Here is a 7340-nt window from a genome sequence, read left to right as displayed (position 1 = left end):
GCTCAGACAAAGGAGGTCAAAGAAAGGAAAGGAATGGAGAAACAGGAATTTGTATTTTGCAACTGGCATAAGACAATACAGAGTATGGGATCCTAAGATTAGGAAACTGTAGATAACTAGTCAGGGAAGTGGTAAAGTTTGCTGTGCAAATGGATCTTTGCATTTCTGCCACCTCTTTTGTGGCACTTCCCATTTATATGTGCCCCACATCTTTCCATGAAGGCTTTGAAGCAGCTTTAATAACTGACATGTAAAACAAAATGGATTATTTTACTCTTCTCTCTCTCACTTTAGACTCATGCTATGGAGTTGCTCACAGCAAGATATTTCTGCCAATGGAACTAATCTTTTACTAGTTTTATGATTAACAAAATGACATGCATAATAATCCCTTGCTTTCTTTTTCCTATGTAGATAATATTGGTCCAGGAAAAGACAGCCTTTTTCTTCCCTCTCAATATCAGAATCAATTTTTGTCACATAAATATGGCCTAAATAGTCCATCTATCAACCATATTTAAAAGATATTCAAACAAGAGTCTACAACTTCTCTTGGAAGCCTATTCCTTGTGGTTGCTGAAAGGATAGTGTGAAAACTTTTTATTGTTTTAGATTGGACCTCCCAAGCCTGACTGTGAATTTTTATGCCTGAGTACCTAAAATACTCCAAGAAAAACATAGCTCAAACCACCACATTTTGCTTGCTTTCAGGTTCAAACCCTATAAAACCACCACATTTTGTATGGTTTCCACACCAAACCATAAGCTGGCATGAGATCCCACTAGATGCTCTGTTCAGGTCTAATTGAGATGTTTACCAACCTTGACAACATTTTTGGCTAACTTGTCACTAATTTGGAATGCAGGTGAAGCAAGCTGAGTTCTCAGCAATAATTTCTTCATTTGGATCCCTTTACTTGGCAACCCTACCCCCAACCCCTGCCACCAACTAGAGGCACAGAGCCATTGCATTGTCTTGGGTCAGTCATTATTACTTCCTCTGTGACATTCTACTGATGCTTGCCTTGCCTTGGACCTTAGTCTTCCCTTCAAAACTTAGTTCTGCACTTTGAGGCTAATTGGATAAATCCACTTTTGCTAAGGTGCTAATAGATTTAAAAATTCTTAGGGAATGCATAGGGCACTAGATTGTAAGGTCCTTGTGGGCAGGCATGGTCTCTTGCTGGCCATTTAGAGTTGCCAGATCAAATACAAGATTTTTATTTGCTAAATCTGGCAACGCTATGGCCATTGTATTTCCATCTTCTAAAAACCCCTGCACAGCAGGTGCTCAATAAATAATGGTTGACTGAATGAATGAAAGTAGTTGAGGGGTATATATCTTGGAATCTTTTGATTTGCTCTAAATTATATTGCATAGGGAGCTGGCTTACTGTGTAGGCTTGAAGCTGTTTTTATATGATCTTAGGCTTCTGACTTTTTGATGGAAACTGAGGTGTGCCAGTTCTGCATTTTGTGTGACAATTGTTCTAGAAGGGCATCCTTCTTTGGAGGAGCCTGTGGCATAGAAAGGGGTGAGGAAGAGAATACCTGCTGTTAGATCCTAGTTCACTATGACAGAGCAGTCCCATCAATTGAGTTGGGAGGCCTTGAGAGAGAGGGGAAGAGTCTTGCTGTCTTTCTTTCCTCACCAGATTGGGGATCTCCCTTGGTAATCACAAATATACAAATAGAAGCCTCCTGGGAGTTCACAGGTACAGGGAGGACAAGTAATAAAAGTAGTTTGGGCTGACTAGAATATTTTATAAATAGTCCTAATGCTCCCAAAGTCATCATCATGAGGATTCTTAAGGCCTCTGTGGATGGGGGAATACTGTCTCAACATGTTTATTTGATAATTATGTTAAATTATCAATTACATTTATTATTGAAACTGCTGTAAAATCATAAGGGTTCTCTTACTTTAAGAGCGAGGGGCCATTGGATACAAAGGCAGTGTTGACTTTTTCTTCCTTTATTGCATCTACTGTTTCTTCAGGAAGTTTCCAGAATATTCCCAGTACTTTATTATGCTTCTCCTTGGTGTTGGTCAGTCAGTATTTCTCCTAAAAATGTGGTTTGGAAAGTTAAGGAATTAGTGAGTAAAGTTCTTGCTCTTCAGGGACCTCCTGAATATATCAGATATTAGCATGTTACCTATTTATGTAGAGCTGCGACTAAAGCTCATGGCGGGTGTATCTTCCTGTATTAGCTGCTGCTGAAAGACAAGAGAAATACTTTAACTTTGACACAAGTCAACTCTGAGCCAGACTAAGCCTAGAATTCACATTTCCACCCACACATTCCCTCAAGTTCTGCTTCGTGAGTGGATTATCTCTGATGCTTGTTTATCTGATTTCTAGAATCTACTTCTGTCCTCAGGCACATTGTCAGATAGAGGAAAACTATGTGCTGTCTGGCTACTGAATTCTGTCCCTCTAACAAAACAAGGTCGAAATGACTTAAAATCTCATCCAGGAAGAGTGCTCTCAAAGGTGTAGAATTTTGGTTTCCTACGCTTGATCATTAAAAATGTGGGTTTTGCAAATGAACAAACAAACAAAAGCAGAAACAGACCCATAAGTACAGAGAACAAACTGGTGTTTGTCAGAGGGGAGGAGGTAGGAGATGGGCAAAATGGGCAAAGGGTAGTGGGGGACACAGGCTTCCAGTTATGGAATGAGTAAGTCAGGGGGATGAAAGGCACAGCATAGGGAATATAGTCAATGTAATGTAATAGCGTTGTATGGTGACAGATGGTAATTATACTTGTGGTGAGTACAGCATCACATACAGAACTACGGAATCACTATGTTGTATACCTGAAACTAATGTAACTTTTTGTGTCAACCATAGCTCAATAATAAAAAGAAATAACAAGAAAAAGAAAATGATGGGACATTTTAAAAAACTGTGGGTGTTGGAGTCAAATCTACCTGGCATGGAATCTTGGATCGGGCTCTTCAGTGGCTTGAATCAAGTTCTCTACTCTTCTAAATTCTAGTTTCCCACTATGGAAAGGAGAGATAATTATAGTATCTACTGCATAGGATTATTAGAATTAAATGATCTATTACATGGAGAGTCTAGCCCATACATAGCAAGCGCTCAACAAATGACAGCCATTATTGTTCAGAGTCTGGAACAGAAGATTTTCTTTTTAAACAGAATCTCAGAATGTTTCTGTTCAACAAACACACCTGTGTGGCCTGGATTCTGGTTGTGGGCCATGATAGAAACTGTGGCAGTAATGTCCCTGCACCTGGTTGGCCACATTCCTGGCTCCTCCCCTGAATGTCCAGCTTCTGGTTTAACTGGAAGTTAGGATGCAGGGCTGGGACACCCTTGCACCCTGTTTCATAGCCACAACTAGAGCCCAGCAGGAAGGTGGGTGAGTGCTGGTGCCAACCCCAATTGCTTCTGAAATTGCTGGCTGCTTCTCTGTACCTAACTTTTACGGGTTGGGTGTTTTGGGGACAGTACATTCCCAGTGCTGTAGAGGAGGTGGCTGAGCCCACTGCCTGAGGCTGTGCTGGGTTTCTGGCCCTGCCCCCAAACTTCCAACTGCTCTTCTGGCTCAACCAGAAGTTCAGGTGTGGGGTGGCCTGGGAGAGTGGGTGGGGTGCAGTGGAAAATACTTGAGCAATGAATCTAGAGGCCCTGGGGAAGTGTTTTTGGTTTTGTTTTGGTTTTTGGTTTTTGGCTTCTAAGTGGGATTTTACTTTATGCCATTTGTCCCTTCTACTTCTTCTGGGCTTCCCAAGGGTTTCCATCCCACCAGCAGTGTAAAGGCCACTGCAGGTGAGTTGTGAAAAGAGAGATTAGAAGAAGGAAAAAGTTGAGATGGTTCCTCCCTTTAGCAGAGTCTCTTCTGGCATCTCTTGATGTTGTCTCTCTTCCTAGCATTTTTGATCTTTTTAGTCTTTCTAGAATGGTCGTTCACTTCTGGTTGTCCACAGAAATAGAACCTGAGGTTAAAACACTGAGAGAACCTCACAATTCTTCTTTTTTCATCTTTGTTCACCTTTCCCATCTTATCTTCCATTCTCTTTAGTATTCTTCTTTCTTAGAAAATAGGTCCAGGGAGCTTTTCAGAAGAACAGCAGGAAAAAACAAACAAAACAAAACAGAGGGAAACTAGGCAATAAAGTAAGGAAGATGGAGAGGAGGAGGAAGGGGGGGCGGTGACCCCCTCAATCCCAAGTTAACAGGAAATGGTCCTGAGTTAATACAGAGCTGGCAAGGCTTCCTGTCTTACTTAAACTACAGAAAGGAATTGGCTGAAATTTGATAAAATTGTAAAGGAAAATCCGTGGGGGAAAACCCTCCACAAGAGTAGTGATGATATTAAACCACTCAACATGTTAAGGAAGTCTGGCTATACGCCTGCAGATGACCTATCCAGATAGACTAAGAGGATTAAATTATCTCTTGATATTGGACTGTATGTGTATGTGTGTGTGTGTGTGTGTGTGTGTGTGTGTGTGTGAGTGTGTGTGTGTGTGTGTGTGTGTGGTGATAGCTACGTGTATTTTAAATATAAGGTAAGAATTACCTATAAGCTTGTTAGAATGGGCTTTATTTTTTATTAAGCATAAGTTTAGTTCACATTTATTCGTTTATTTATTTACCAGCATATTCAAAACACACAACAATTCCGGTAGCATCAGAGCAAAATAAAAAGATGACTCCTCTATTCATGGAAGACTTAAATTAAATAGGAAGCCACCAAAATATGATAAAGCTAACTAACTTTAATCATAATGAGTGTACGGGGAATACGGAGAGGTAATAAAAAGAGTACAAACTTCCAGCTGTAAGACTAGTGAGATCTGAGGATCTAATGTATAACATGGTGATGGTAGTTGATAACACTGTATTGTATAATTAAGCATATAAATTATCACCAAAAAAGAAGATCAATATGTGAAGTGATGGATGTGTTAATTAACTAGGTCAGGGATCCTTTCACAATATACAAATCACCATGATGTATACTGTAAATATCTTACAATTTTGCTTTGTCATTTATATGCCAATAAAGTTAAAAAACTATTAAGAAGAGTAAATGTTTTCCTTTCACAGGATTATATTACTGATATGGATTTGTATAATAAACTTTCTAAATGCTACTGCAATGGTAAAAGACCCTGCTTGGAAAGAATCCTAGGTGTCTCATTTCCCCAGCAGAAGGGCAGCAGCTCATAGGCAGGAAGTGGCCACGTTTATCTTTGTGCCTCTCATGCTGGGACAGGGCTGGGCACATATCAGTGTTTCTTGAGCTAAACCAAACTGGGGGAGAATAGTGAAGGGGAAATTCTGAGGAAAAGTGATTTAATTGTTTGCTTATTTTAGCATCCTTATTGTCTGGGTGGTTATTGGATTTAGAAACCCACTCCCATTTTTCTCCTGACACTGAACTCCCAGAATATTCTAATTAAAACAATTTCTTTCTGGTCCCCATTTATTGAGCACTTCTTATGTGTGAGGCTTTTAAATATCCTGGGTGCTCAGTCCTCATCACAGGTGATACCATTTAACACTTACACAGGCCAGAGATGTGGGGATCCTGACTGTTGTACACAGCATCCTGCTCGTTGCCAGGACTCAATACAACTTAAACAATAGCAGCAACAGCTGTGAGAAGAATCCAAGGACCAATTTGTTGGAATAAAGCAGAACAAGACTTTACCATATGGTAGATATATCTCAGATGGGTTTATTAGATGTAGGATGATTTTTCTTGTAGCCTAAGGGCTTTCTGGAGGGAATCTGAAATCTTTTCACTATGCCCACATCATTGCCAGATGTGGATATAGTGAAATAGACCTTATTCTGTGTGTGTGTGTGTGTGTGTGTGTGTGTGTTTGTGCACGTGCACATATGTGCGTGTGCAAAAGTAGCAAATTCTGATTCCCATAACAAGTTTCAGTTATCTCACTTTCACTTTCTTATGCAAAAATTTCTTCTTGAGCCTTTCAAATGTGCAGCAGGACTCTGTCCCTGCTCCATCAGAATATGTTATGGGTCATAATCATGTTCACCAAAATGTAAAACTAGAGGCAGTAAAAGAATGATAAAACATGGCAATTTCATAAAGGGCTTTGTTAGTCTTGTATTCTAACAGGATGTATTGGAGTCCTCCACCAAAACTTAAAAATTCATCGTGATTACTGATACCATTAATCAGAATTTGCCATGTGAACAGCTCAGAGCTCTGTTGTATTAAGCTGTCATGTGGTTGCAATCATACCTTTCTAACTGCCATCAGAGGTAACTGTCAGCAACACCATGTCTTCTCTCCAGTCTATTGCGGCTCCAGGTCCCCAGGGTTCCATCCTGAGTCCAAGGTGATTTGTACGGTACGCTAATGACCTGCTGATTGTCTGCACAAAAGCGTAATTGTACACTGTTCAGGCAACACTGTGATTCTACACAAAAGCAAAGGACTGTCTGGTGTCAAAATAATACCATAGTCTAACTTTGATAAAGGTTTTTTAACTGACTACAAGGTACTATTTGGTGCTAAAGCATGTGGCAGAAATAATGTTTATTCAAATAACTAACAAGTTGCCAGCAGGGGGAAATTTCAGGAGTGTGTGTGTGTGTGTGTGTGTGTGTGTGTGTGTGTGTGTGCAGGATGCTGTTTGATAGCTGTTTCTGTTCAGATTTTTGTTCTAATTTTGAAAGGTATAGAAACTAGCAAATATCTTTTTTCAGTTAGATATTTATTCATGGCGCTGATTATCAATGTACATCTTAAATAAGAGGTCACTGAAGGGTTTTCCTACTAGGTAATAAAAATGTGTGGTGAACACTATCTTGATCTATTTTCCTCTTTGTCTTTTGACCTACCTCTCTGATTTGCCTCAGTGAGCAGGTGAAGCCATCAATACTCTTCCATGGGTGTGACTGCCCCCGTGTCTCCTCTCTAAACCTGAGGACAGAGGAGAGAACATGTCCAGTGATGGAACAATTGAAAGCCACTGACAACCCTATCCTGCTCCTCTTTTTCCCTGACCCCATGCTCTGCTAGCTGAAGTCTGGCCAGTTTGTGTGTGTGAAATGGGCTGGTTCTTCCCTACAGGGACTTGTCACTAAGTCATTTATCTGTTTAGTGATAGAGGAGAATTCCTGCTGAGACTTTGACCCGATTCCAAAGCTTGATTCCAAGACTTTACTTGTTTCATTTCTTCATTCATTTGTTTATGCTTTCACACATTTGGTGATAGTTTTAAACCTGTTGTTATATATCAAACACTATGCTAGCCAGGATGATAATGATGAATAAGATTTGGCCTCAGGTCTCAAGCCCCTTGTTGTCCTATAGGAGTCAACTG

General features: G+C 40.1%; 1 long non-coding RNA gene across 1 annotated transcript; it reads right to left on the bottom strand.

The window, feature by feature from the left end:
- Nucleotides 1–1899: 1899 nt before the first annotated feature.
- Nucleotides 1900–6928, bottom strand: LOC132679205 (uncharacterized). The gene is made up of 6 exons (XR_009610009.2): nucleotides 6856–6928; nucleotides 6254–6386; nucleotides 5548–5637; nucleotides 2937–3011; nucleotides 2158–2215; nucleotides 1900–2066 (listed from the first exon to the last, which is right to left on the bottom strand). It is a non-coding gene; the product is annotated as an uncharacterized LOC132679205 (long non-coding RNA).
- Nucleotides 6929–7340: the final 412 nt, after the last annotated feature.

This window comes from Panthera onca, chromosome A2 (genome assembly GCF_046562875.1).
Source record: "Panthera onca isolate mPanOnc1 chromosome A2, mPanOnc1 haplotype 2, whole genome shotgun sequence".
In the NCBI taxonomy this organism is placed as follows: Eukaryota; Metazoa; Chordata; class Mammalia; order Carnivora; family Felidae; genus Panthera; species Panthera onca.
The sequence above is the reverse complement of the archived record's forward strand: the minus strand, read 5'-3'. Positions and strand labels throughout refer to the sequence as shown.